Here is a 13,505-nt window from a genome sequence, read left to right as displayed (position 1 = left end):
AAAAAAAAAAGCAAGAGGTTCAGCAGATCCACTGAAATGCCACTGCTGCTACAAGAAAGGGACTAAATTCTCCCTCCCCAGAAATACTCCAGACAAGAGCCAAAAGACTTTGTGCAGTTTGAAGATGTCCTCTAAATTAAGGGCTCAAACCCAATCCTAACACCAAGAGAATGAGAGTCGTCTGCGCCTGATGACTTGGTAACTTGGATGAGAAGAAAGGAAAAGTCTCTTTTTGTGCAGAACTTAAGGCTTAAAATTCACCATGATCACTACCAAAATGACCCCCGGCACCACCTCACCCTCCAAATGTTCTGCAGGAACAGAGTTCCTTCTCACTTCAAGGGTGAAAACCATTCTAACTTCCAGCACTATGTGAATTTCACTCTGGTCTGTCAGCTGTGCAAACTCAAGGAAGTTCAAAGCATCACAGTCAGGAACTGCTGAGTTAGAAAACTCACACTGCAGTCACTGAAGTTTACCCACGATAATGCTTTTCCCCAACCTTTCTTACTCCTACTAACAAATAATTTATAAACAGAGGTTCACTGTGCACGAGAACACACTAGTACCTCCACCGCTGGGGAAACAGAGGAACCATAAAATCAGGCCCCACCTTCACCCTGCGGGGTACCAGAGGGGAAAAGGAATGTGGGCCCTGCAGCACCCTCTGCCTGTTGCTCAGCTGGCCACTGCATCATCTTTGCTGACCTACAAGCACAGGAGTTGCAGCACAACATCCATTTCTGGAGTGACTGGGGTGAAGGGGAGGGCAGAGTCAGACCTCTAAGTAACTACAGGTGAAGCAGGGCAGGTGGGGCAAAGCTGGGTCTGGTCAGCACAAAGCAGGAGACCAGAGGATTACAATGTCTCTCCAACCATCACCCATACCAACAGTATAGGGCACTGGACCACGCCCTTGCCTCATCTTCCTGGATGTAATTTACTACTGCACCTCAAGGTCAGATAGAAGGGAACAAAGTAAAAGGGAAACAACAATAGCCCCAGACAGATCTATTTATTCAGTTTTTGCTATTGCTCCATGAAGTGGAAAGATCCAGAAACATGGAGACCTCTGAGCAGGCGCAGCCACACAGAGACCATGAGAAGCAGCAGCTGACAGAACCACAAGAGAACATTCCTCCCCAGCTGCCCTGCACCTGAGTGTGAGCAGCTCATGACCAAGCACGGAGGTCCTTCACACTCAGAGATGGAGGGTGCTGAGCAGGTTTACAACCCTTGGAAAGGGTCCTGGCCTGCTTGAAGCCCAAGTAAAGCCTCCCTCTCACTGCTTCATCTGTCCCAACCCTATATACCAGCCACCCTCAACATCTGCTGAGGCTTGCTGGGACCTTTTCCAGGTTCTAATTGAGGGAAAGAGGGAAGGAAGGGTGAGACAGAGGTGAGACTCTTTTTCCTTTGCTCTCCCCCTCCCCAGCCTTTTCCCTGCTCTACTCAGACCTGAAAAGCTAAGCCTTTCCTGGACATGCTACAATAGAAACACAAGGAGCTTTTCCCCCGCCTCTCTTGATTCACCACCCTCCAGCCTGTGTCAGGGACTGCACGGAAATGGCGATATTCCTGTATCACCTGGATCAACAGCACGGATAAGCTCAAAGAGGGCAAGGGAGGATGGCACAGGAGGATGAGGCGGGAAGGCTTTGTTTGGACCTGGCTCCAGTGCAGCACACCTCCTCCCTCCATCGCAATGCCCTCCAGCTCGGACACACAAGGAAGCATTGGGGAAGGAGGCAGTCTGGGGTGCTTATGAATTTTGTTTCCCCCATTAAGGGGATGGCTCACACCCCTAAGCGTGCCTGGCTCTGTCGGAGCTCCCTGGAGTAGCCTTTATTCCAGTGTGTCGCAAGCATGTATTTCACGGATGGTTACACTGAATCATTATCACCAGACGTTCATTTGACCAAAATAATGTTATTAGCATCGTCAGGTCCATTACCCCCCCCCCCACCCCATTCCCCAGGACACACACACTCCCTCCAACCCCTGGGTCCCTGCCATCTACATAGGGCACACCCCTCCCTGACACAAAATCTCATGATGTGTGACACAATGTCCAGGGAAAGAGCGCGGCAAGATAGGCTGGCGAAATGGCTGGACGTGCCTTTGGCATTTACTGTGCTCCCTACCCTGTGCCAGTGTTTATCAGCCGCGCACACGCATAGGCAGAGACACGCAGAGAAAAATCAGAATTAAATCACGGCCCGTCTTCAGTGCACAATGCCGAGTGTAGGAGCATCTGCACGCGTGCCCGAGTTGCGGTCACACTCCTATCGGGAGCCCAAATCTGTGTGGCATGAAGCAAAGGTCATCATGCCACTGTTGTGATGCACTAAAAAAAAAAAGCCGCAGAGCCATCAGGATGTAACACAGAATTTTCTCGTCGAGGGACAAGAAACCTTCGGGGGGGTGGGGGCTGGGAGGAGGAAAGCGGGTGTGCGGATGGGGGGATGGAGGGAAATGGCAGAAAATGGGGAGGAAAATGAAGAATACAAAGCTCCACTTCGCTAATCCAAGATAGACAATCTATCCCTTCCCCCCTCTCTATGCCGCCCTCCCCCCAAAATGTTGGTGCAGATGGATTTCTGTATCTTGGTTTTGCAGCAGTGGGTCTAATGACTCCCATACCAAGCCCCCTCCCTATAACCCCTCCTACTATTTTTTTTTCAGACCAGGCTAAAGAATAATGTGTTTTTAGAGATAATGGGGTTTTATAAAAAGAAAAGGGATGCAGCGCAGGCATTATGCGAATAAGCTACTCCCCGCATCACCCTCATCTTCCCCCAACCGCACATCCCGATTTCACCCCCTCCCGCCATTCTCCAGCCTTCCCCACCAGCTCCCCCAAGGAAAGGCAAAAACCCACAACACGATCTGGGTAGCCGATCTCAAAATCCCAAGCACTAATCCGCTTGAATTTGTTCTTCCCCTTATATAAGCAGCAGCACGTCAACATGTTCAGTGGAAACGCAGCGTAAAATGAGGCCAGGCTACAGCCATGGAACAGGGGTGATATCGGCAGATATCGCTTCTATTGAGAAGCCATCACCACCGGGATGATGAAATCAAGTATTGGGCTTTCAGCCATTCCATTCCTTAATTTATTTATTTTTCAACACTTAGTCTAATTTTATTTCGTTTCATTTTGGTTTCACTCCACTTCATTTTTCAAAGGACAAAAGTGAAATAAATAATTAAAAGCCTAGACATACCCCACCAGAAGGTGCCCGAATGCTCCAGAAAGAGAACCCTCATCTCCTAACTTCTTTTTTTTCCTTTTTCTTTTAATAAATAAACACAATCCTGTTGCTGCCATTATCTTCAAACTTCTAATGCCCCCAGCTGCACCCCCCTATTCCCAAAAACCAGATGCTGTTAGACAAAGACGAATATTTAAGAAACTGCCAAAGGCAAAAAAGGAAACCAATAGAAAAATGGAAAATTGTGTCTGTACAATCACCTAGTTCGTTCAGCTGATAAAGTGCGCCCATGTATCGAAACCAAAGGCAATAATCTCTGCAACCTCCTCCCCCTAAAATGCTACTAACCTTTAGAAAAACTTACCCAACTTAACACTGATGACCATTTTAACTTAAACTGGTGACAGACGTAACACCCTTCTGGTTCACGTTACAATTAATAACTGACTGTATTATCACGGGCAACCAAAGCTTTTGTGATCAATTTGTCCCCAATCTACTCAACATCTCCCTTAGACTTTTCACCAGTCTAGTTAAAAGTTCACCCCTCAAAAAAAGAGCCCCTCTAAATGTGTAATAACCAGGTTTTGGTGAGCGGTTGTTTCAATATCCACCTTTTTTTAGGAGGGCTGTATGCTTATCACAAAACAATTATGTGCAGGAAAAAATACATAAGGAACAACTAATACTTAGGAAAATCAGAAATAATTAATTTAAGCTATTTGAAAAAAAAAAAAAGTGTTGAAGAATTTAATCATGGAAAGGTGGAAAGAGAGCTTGGAAAAGAAAAAGGGTGGAAGTGTCCTTTTTAAAAATCATTTGATGTTTTTAGCCTGGGTTCTGCCTCCCTTATCCTTTGGTTTTTCTGCCGCTGATCTCACCTCTAATCTTTTTTATTGTTTTCTTTGTGGGGGGATATATCAGGGGAAAAAAAATTCTTTCTGAAAGATTTCTGTTTTAACAAAATGCATCCTCAAAGAGCACTGGTTAGATATATTGTTTCTCAGCTACAAATAGGTTGCAATTAAAATAAATTTAAAAGAGTAAGCAAAAGACAAGTCACCTGCAAAGCACCAGAGTCAGTGCCCTTAGGTAGGAGAATTACATCACTCCCTGACTGAACGATGTTTTCTTTTAAATTATAAAGTAGATGGATTATTTTTTTTTCAGAAAAAGAAAGAAGAAAAAATAAACAAAAACCAAAACCCACGAAAACAAAAACAAACCAAAACAAACCAACCCAAAACCAAAACCCCAACCATCACATACATCTTGCACGAAGAAAGCATTGAACCAACCTTTAAGGTCACTGACTGCCTGAAAACCCACAGCAGTCGCTCACGGTGGAAGTTTTCAGGCAAGACGGCTACTAAATCATTAATACAAACAAATGGAAGGCGGGGAAGAAAGGCGCTACAGTAACAGATCCGAAGACTTGAAAGAGGAAGAAAATATTAAAGGAGAAAAACTTTCATCTTCAGCCTCTCTTCTTTCCTCATTAATTTTTTTTTTAAGAAATCCTTACGCCTTTGGCAAACAGTGAGCTCTTACTAAGCATCTCCCTGCTGTAACTCAGCGTAGTATCGTCTTCTCTTTCGTCAGGCCCCCCCGGTTTTCACTCCGAAAAGCCCCGCTGTGGGAACAGTGATTTCCCAAAAAGTCGGGCAAAAGAAGCCGGGGCCGGAGCGTCCCGGGAGGTCGGTGCGCACCCAGTCCGCCCGGGTAGGCAGCGCCCAGCCTCGCCGGGGTAGCGGGGAACGGGGAAATGGATAAAACGATCCGAAGTAGTTGCCGTGAGGGAGGTCAGGAGAAACCCACCCACGGAGCTCAGGAGCGGCGGCGCCCAGCTCCCGCCGGGCGGGTAGCCCCCACCTGATCCGTGTGGTGCTGAGCCGGGCCGTGCGGTGCCGCCCCCCGCCCGCCGCCCCCTCTCACCTCCGCAGCCGGGCGGCCACCGGCCGTCGCGCCAACTCGCAGCTCGCCTCCGCTGCGGGGCAGGGGGCTCCAGGGTGGCCCCGGCCGCGGGGACTCGTGGGGGTCCCGGGAAGGCGAGGCGAGGCTGGGCTGGGCGAGCCGAGCCGAGCCAGCCGCGGGCGGAGCTGCGCAGGGCTGAGCGCGCCGCGGTGCCGGAGCAGCCCGAGCCCCGCGCACGCCGCCGCCGCCGCCCCCTGTCGCCGCGCCCGCCCCGCCCGGCCCCGGCTTTTAAAGAGACCGCTGGCCCGCGCCCCCGGTACCCCGGCACGGCTAGGCAGCTGGCACGGCCCCGGGCAGTGGCAGCAACGTTCCTTCGGGCTTCTGCGCCCGCGCTTGCGGCGGGGCCGCCGTCTCCTCCCGAGAGCGAGGTGGGAGGGTTTCCTTCGGCCCCGGCCCCGCCAACGCCTTGTTTCTCGAGCGCTGCCTCACCGGACAGGCACGGTAAGGGGCACTTGGGCTCCTTGGCTCCCAGCAAGAGGAGAGGGAGAGATATAGGGCGTTTTTACCTTCTAGAGTTTGCCAGCGCTATAGAAGCGAGCAGCGACCTGCCACCTGAAAAGCAGGTACTGCCTTCCTCAGACGATCGGCTGCGGGAGCCCTCTAAACCCCTTAAACTTCACAGATAGTTTTCCCTTCTAGCTCAGAGTTTGACCCAAATCTACTGGGCATTTCAAGTCCGTTTGTGCACTGCCAGTTTCAACTCAAACGAGGTGTTGCGTTTCCTTATTACCTTGTACAAATCTCTCGAACTTTTTAATCTGTTCTTTTTCTCACGTGTAAAACCGTGGCACTGACAAGCATCATCGACCGTGCTGGGGTCAGCATTTCCTTCACACTGTATATTATAACTACTGTTATTTCTCATCACTATTAGCACTTAGCACCAGTAAACAATGTAATTAAAAGTGCTTTTTCTGAGGAACGTCTAAGTGAAGACTTTCAATGTGTTACCATGCTGAAAGCCCACCTCAGAAGAGTATCAGGCAGGAACCACCACTACGTGTGCAAAGTGTGCACAAAACCACGAGAGAGAAATGAAATTTTGTGTTCCCTCTTTCCAGACCCTACGATCTTGGTAAAATCTGCTCCTACTATATTGACAGATACTCAAACACACCCACCCTAGGGACAGACTGGGAAGCTACTTGGCTTTCCTTTCCCTTCTGATCAAGTATTCAAAGATTTTTGTGCTTTTCCACATTTTGCATCAGTGACAGCCTGCTCACAGCACTCAATAAATAATAATTCTTGTATACAGAATGTATTGATCATTTTGCTCACTATTGAAATGCAGCTGTGTCTGAAGTGGATAATAGCCATGCAGAAACACTATTAGTAGTTTCAAGTAACGTTAGGAGGCCCTTGGGAAGTTTCTCTGGAAAACATAATCCTGCATATTCCCTAACAAATTCAGATATATGCAAAGAGAGGATAATGGAGACCTATTCCAACAAGGTGACAATGGTCCAGCAGAGAGTTATATTCTCTACTCAAAATCATCATCCCAAAAAGCAAGAATTCATCCCTTCAGATGTCTAAGTCAAGACAGGTTATTGTTAAGCTTCTTGTTTTATATGGAGACCACAAAGCAGTGAGAACTATCAATCTCTCCTCAGGGCATGGGATTAGATCCTGGTCTCAATTACTGTGAAGAAAATCAGATGTTGTTTCATTTACTTCAATAGCTAACTTCAGATTTTAAATACGCCACCAGCAATAAAATCTGGCTTCTATTACCTTTCTTCCCCTGGTGGTAGTTCTGGCAATCTAGCATTTTGGTGCTTATAGTTTATCAAAGGACTGATTTGATGAGGTAGTCATCTGAAACTGTGCCACCTCTGGCCCTTCACTCTCCTAGGTCTCCTGACACTATGTACATACATATTCACACCATATTTTAATCTGGATGCCTATCACCAGAGTATCTTCCATGTAAAAATCACTGACAACACCACAGTCTTCCCCTTCTAGTTCTGAGCTAAATCTTCTTCAGCAAAACTACCAATGATAGCTTATAGCCAGCTTAATCACAAAGGGTAAAACAAGTCCAAGAAGGTTTGAAGAAAGGAAGCTAGTTTTCATCTACATACTATTCTTTAAAAAGAAAAGGAAAAGAAAAAAGAAAAGAAAGGAAAAGAAAGGAAAAGAAAGGAAAAGAAAGGAAAAGAAAGGAAAAGAAAGGAAAAGAAAGGAAAAGAAAGGAAAAGAAAGGAAAAGAAAGGAAAAGAAAGGAAAAGAAAGGAAAAGAAAGGAAAAGAAAGGAAAAGAAAGGAAAAGAAAGGAAAAGAAAGGAAAAGAAAGGAAAAGAAAGGAAAAGAAAGGAAAAGAAAGGAAAAGAAAGGAAAAGAAAGGAAAAGAAAGGAAAAGAAAGGAAAAGAAAGGAAAAGAAAGGAAAAGAAAGGAAAAGAAAGGAAAAGAAAGGAAAAGAAAGGAAAAGAAAGGAAAAGAAAGGAAAAAAATGTATTAAATATTTATGAATCAGAAGGAGGGAGAGGAGACTTAATCTAACTGAAGAGCTTCTACTCAGGGTGCTATAAATGAACCTCAGAGATAACTGGTTTGGGAAAAAAAAACTTACTGTGTGGAACTCGGACACACAGGCCTCTGCTTCTGAAAAATTGCTACAGTTAGGTACCAAAATAGCAGCCATCATTTTATAAATAGGTGGAGAGTAGTGAGAATATTAGAAGAACAGGGAAGTTTCTTCAAGGTTGCAAGGCACATCTTTGCTGTGATGTGGAAGAAAACAGAGGCAAGAGGAAAGGAGTGCTGTACAAGTTCTTTGCCCAGCAAGCAATACTGACTGTCCAATAGCAGAGCAGATTTTTTCAACTAATTCCTCCAATTCTTTCTTTCACATCTCTAGCTCATACAAGCTGTATGGAGAGGATGAAAAATAGCCAAACCAAACACAGAAGAAAAACCCAACACACCGCCCCACACCAGTACCATGGGAAGGTTCCTGCCAGTCCTCTCTAATACTGCTCTCCTCCCCAGCATACACCACTGGTATTGTACCGAGAGCTCATAGCATGTCTGCCATGCTCTAGATGAAGTACATTCTATAAGATGACCACTAGATATGTCAGCCTTTTCTGGTGTCTTCATTAAGAAAAGAGCCAGTTCTCCTTCCAAGGGGCCTTGCAGATCAGCAGCAGTATAATTTACACACCTGAGCACATAGCCACTCCCTCCCCACATGGGCACTGTGCTCTCTGCTCCCATCACTGAGGAGATTAGACAAAGGCAAGAATAAACAGGCATAGACATGTTACTCCCTGTCTTTTGCCTATTTCGAAGACTTTAGTTAAACCAGGCATGTGAGCTTATAAAAGATGTGATGCTGCCCAACTGGGGCAATTCAGTTGGTGCCATTTTCCATGAATTGCTAGGAGTGACTGTTTAATTTCTGAGTATTTATTCTGCTCTGAGGTCTGGGCTGGATAACTCAGGGCAGTGGCTGTAGCACCCACAAGACATATCTTTTACTTACATCTTGGTAGAAGAGCAATCCGACTTGCAGAAGCTACCTAACTCCCTGCTGCAGGACAAACTGCATGCACCATTGTTGCCAGTTCCTAGTACTCTTCTATTAAGAAGTGGTGAAAGGGATCAGAGCCTGCAAAAGGCTCTGGAGACAGAACAGGCAGGAGTTAGAGGTGTCATCCATCATGTCAGGATGTCCAAATGCTGCAACAGAAGATCTAGAAGATTCCATCTACACTAGTCTCAAGTATGGCAGCAGGGGATGGGAAGAGAGGTTGCATTCCATTACCATCTCCTGGGCTCTTTCCTTTGGCTCTCTGAATGGCCTTCACCAAATCCTTGAAATCAAGAATTTATGTGGTACTATCTAACGGAAATGAGGCTCAAGGGGAACTTGCCATTGAAACAGTGGCAGGGAATTCTGTTCATCAAGGCAAAAATGCAGTTTATCTCTCCAGCTGTATTTCCTTTTTTGCCATGTTAGCACTTTCAGTGTCTTTTTGCCCAAGGTGAATTTAGAAGCTGCAGTCCAAACTGCCATCAGATCGTCTTGGTTGTGCCAAACAAAGCTGATCTTATCTCACTGGAGATCTTATCCTACTTGAGAGAGCAAAACTCATTACAGTAATAAGAAATAACAGAGATGACAGCATTTGGTCAGAATTTCCTTTGCCATCATTTCAGAGGATTAGTTTTAAACCTTTCTCCTCCAAACAATTTTTCATTCCAGCAGGAGGTTCAACCTCCAAAGTTATCCTGACCACTTGCAGGACATATCTGTTTATGTTTGATTCACAGTCTTTTCCCTCCTCCTAACACATTCCATTGCATTTGTTTAATAGCTACAGAGGAACTCTACACAATGTATACAGGGAGCAATTTTCAGAGCATTGCTTTGTTTATCCAAGTGTACAGGAGACAGAAACTATACAGACAGACATTTGAGCATGTAGCAGTCTATGAATGGGAGAGCATGTGCCAAAAACCCTAATGTGTGTACCCAGGCATGTAAGGGTGAACCCATTCAAATGAGACAACTCCTTGTAGGAGGAGTATGTAAGAGGGTTTAAGTCAGACTGGTGTGTGTGTGTGTGTGTGCAAATGTTGCAGGAGCACATTCAGGGCGAGGCCTATATGGAAAGGGAGGATGCTTCACTACATCAGCTAATAAATTGGGTCAAAAATGATGCAGGACCTTCTCCAAGTCTCATACAGTGTTTCCCACTATCTTGAGACCATCATTGTGGGAGGGTGTTTCATATACGTGCATTTATACTTAAGAATACATAAGCATAACAACTGATACAGATTTGTGCACATGCTTGAGTGTGCAAGAGAAGAAAGGGGGGAAAAGCAAGATGTACTTTCAGATAGCAATTTAAAATTTGATGGTTGTCACACTGGCTTTATGACTTCTACTACCAGATACTAGACACATACTTACACCTATTCTAAGGCACTCTAAGACAGAAAACCAGTTGCTACTATCTTCCATTAACCACAATGCCACTGTGACCCTGACTCGGTGCTGGCCATTGAGGAAGAGGACCACTTTTAGAGGCAGCAGTGAAATGGTCAAAAACAAAGCCACAGTTCAGAGTTAACATACAAACAAGTACTGCCACCAGTATTGAACTCCACTCCATTTCTTGCTTCCCAAGTCTTCTGAATCCATGGGATCACTCCAGTTTCTGAGATATTATCACCCCTCTCTTCAGCAAGACTCAGCAGATCTTTTTTGCTTACTACCTCCTCCACTTGAACCTGTGTCCTCTTCTTGTTCCTGAATCCTTAGATGGAGCAGTGAAAATGAACCAATGACATCACAGTGTCCTTACCTGGCAACAAATACCATGTCATACCTGCTGTCTATCAACAGTGTTGGGTAAGAATAGGTACTGATGAGTACTAAAAGCAGAAGAGCAAAAGAAAAAAAACTCTCTAATAAAATGTTCAGTCAATGCATCCACTACAGCTACCCCTTGAAGAGCTCCAGTGACTCCTCAAGTAAGATTAAATATTGTTTCCAGTTTGTCCTTGACCCCTTCAGCACTCCTCAAGAACAGACATCTTGGTTGCTCAAGACCAGTGGTACACATTAGGGACATTTCCTGCTGTAACCACTAGGCAATACCTCTCACAACGTAGGGAATACAGTTTGGGGGTTGCATCAATCTTTTGTCCATTCTTCAGGATCAGTCCTTAGCAATCTCATGGCAAATACTCACTGCAGCTGGCTGCTTACCCACACAAGACAGAAGCTCTCCCCAGCCAACAAAAGCAGGTAGAATAAGGACATCACAATAGCATCAGTGCAGGACAAGACAAATTACTCTTTCTTCCCCTCAAAAAGCAGCCTCCTCACATCCACTACAGCACCCATCTCATGATTAAGCTCAGATCTGCTATGCAGTCACTGAAATGAAGGTTTCCTTAGCAGAATTTCTTTTATCCCATGAGCTCCTGGAAGATGCTTGCAGGTATCTTTTTATAACTAACCGATTTGTTGGAAAGCTCTCAGGGTAAGGAACAACTGCTGCAGCCAGTGCCCTTCCAATGGTTGGGTAATTTTAAAACCACCTGCACTATTTTGGATAAGCACAATAGAATAAAATAATCTGTTATCTTTCTCTACTCACAGGTCAGAAATATAGTGCCAGCAAAGATTTCTCTGCCCAAGGGAGGAAGCACATCCCCTTAACAATTAGATGACAGCAAATGTCTTTGTTTTGCATGAAGATTTAATGCAAGATGAAGATTCCCAAACAGGACTCCAATAAAAATGGAGTAAAGGGGGGGAATTCTCTCCTTGCTGCTACAAAACACTGTGGGGTGGGAATTTTCTAGCATAAGCAGAAATTCCCCAGGGAGTCAAAAAGAGCAAAATATACCTTCTCTCCACTTAGTGGACACTATTTTTGACAAAAGCCTTTTAGCCTGTGTTTAATGATAGGTGTGGCATACTTCCAGGGCAAGCTTAAAACATTGCTTTTGACCTTTAAAGCACTATATGCTCCCTTCTCAAAGTTAATAGGCATTAAATATCCATGTTATTTCAGTACTTTCTGAGAATCCTACTGTGCACCTACCTTGGAAAATCTAATCTAGCTCCGTTTTGAAAACCCCATTCTGAGTGGCTTGGGTTTCATCACCTGTTTTCTCCAAGCAGGTTAAACTAATACTGACTCCCAACCACAGAAGCATGGCCATAACAAATTAGCAGCCAGGACTCTGCCTTCCACTGCTAGCAGGACTATGTCCTTCTACATGCCTAGTGCAAGCTAGTGAAAGGTTCCAAATGATGCTGTGAGACTGGAAGCAGGCCTGTTTTGCCCAGTTACAGATTCTGCACCCATCGCTGTGTATCAAGGCGCATTCTTGCGTTTCCTAAACCAAGGCTTTAAGACAGCGAGTTGGAAAGCTAGACAAATGTTTAAGTTAGAAAAAGGGACAGCAGAAAAATGGAGATCAGTTCCCCTTTTATAGCCTGGCCCCTGTGTCCCAGAGCAAATACAAAGCTCGCTTTAGGGCACCATATAAATTGGTATTATAAATTCAGATGGTGCATCAGGGAGTGCCTCATTCTGTATGATTGGAGTCATTCTCAGGAGCAGTTCAGGCACTCAGCCTGCCACATGTGACTGCTGCCCCAAGGGCTACCATTACAGATGCATTATTACAAAGCGTTGCAATAAAGCATGAACTAAAACAACTTCATTGAAATGAAGATTAATATGGAACATGTGTTCACCTCCGTACACTCAGAAGGAACAGTCCAGCAAACACAAGCACCACAATGCTGGGGCTGACAGGCTAGGGGAGCAACTCAGCTGGCCAACCGCTGCTATTGCTGAAGGCAAGCAATACATTTCCATAACATCTTCTAAGTGTCCATGGATGGATTTAAGGCAGCAGCTGTGAAGCAGAGAAGGAGGCAGGCAAAACATTTGAAGTGCTGAAACATGCAGAAAAGTGAGCTGCATCTGCAGCAGAGAACAGAGAGGGATGTTTCAAACGTGCAGTGGCAATACTGCAGAATAATTTGTGCCTTTGGTTATCAGACTTCAATGGATGTTAATGGATATTCTCATCACTTCAAAATGTTGTATCCACATGAGAGTTACAGGTGAGAAAGATCAGCTAGGCTGATAGTTCATCCGTTCCCCTTACAATTAGAACGGGATTGTTCCCCATAATCTATTTGTTGGTGTCACTGCCATCTCACAAACTCTCCCATGCAAAACAACAGTCATTATCTTTCCTTTCTGAACCCCTTTCAGAGCCTCATAAAATTTCACCATCATCATCAACTGAGGACCATTACATCTACGTATTTCTCTGCTCAAATTTAACTCATGATGCCCTTTCACAATTTAATGGTCCAACTTCCATGCTTCTTATTCCTGCTGTAGGTTTGTCATTCTTACTTTCTTTGCAATCAACGTAAGGCTCATCTCAAAAACTGGCTCTGACTACTGGCTACAGGTCCCAGTGGATTCCTTCCTTTATTCCATCATGTAAGCCAGCCCTGAACTTAACAGTATTAAGCATAAAGGCATCTGGGATAGACACAGTCCATCACATTCAGAACAAATTACTTAGTCCTGGACTGAATACACTCATATATCCCTTCAAAGTCTCTTGAGACATGCACCTGTGTGAAGGTGAGGGTGAGAGGTGGTACAACATCAGGGCTTCTTACGGAGGAAAAAAGTGCATGGACAAGGAACATGCCAGTTCATGACAGAAAACAAAGGGCTGGAAGGGTAATATAGCAACCAAAGTCACAGATTCACAAGTAATCTGCATGATGGTGTTTGGCACTTGAAG

General features: G+C 45.1%; 1 protein-coding gene across 29 annotated transcripts in view; it reads right to left on the bottom strand.

Annotated features, from left to right (window-relative positions):
• NRXN3 (neurexin 3) overlaps positions 1-13,505 on the bottom strand; it is a 1,092,565-nt gene that overhangs the window by 1,064,912 nt on the left and 14,148 nt on the right. For 4 of the 29 annotated variants that reach the window (XM_064150939.1, XM_064150776.1, XM_064150946.1 and 1 more), the window contains exon 1: positions 5,151-5,259. The exons of 1 other annotated variant lie outside the window; for it this stretch is intronic. The gene's annotated coding sequence lies outside the window, so the exon portion shown is untranslated. Of the gene's footprint in view, positions 1-5,150; positions 5,273-13,505 lie in introns of those variants that run through there. 24 more of the 29 variants (XM_064150848.1, XM_064150839.1, XM_064150857.1 and 21 more) reach the window with 12 other exon arrangements.

The sequence above is a fragment of the Pogoniulus pusillus genome, chromosome 1 (assembly GCF_015220805.1).
Source record: "Pogoniulus pusillus isolate bPogPus1 chromosome 1, bPogPus1.pri, whole genome shotgun sequence".
Classification (NCBI taxonomy): domain Eukaryota; kingdom Metazoa; phylum Chordata; class Aves; order Piciformes; family Lybiidae; genus Pogoniulus; species Pogoniulus pusillus.
The sequence above is the reverse complement of the archived record's forward strand: the minus strand, read 5'-3'. Positions and strand labels throughout refer to the sequence as shown.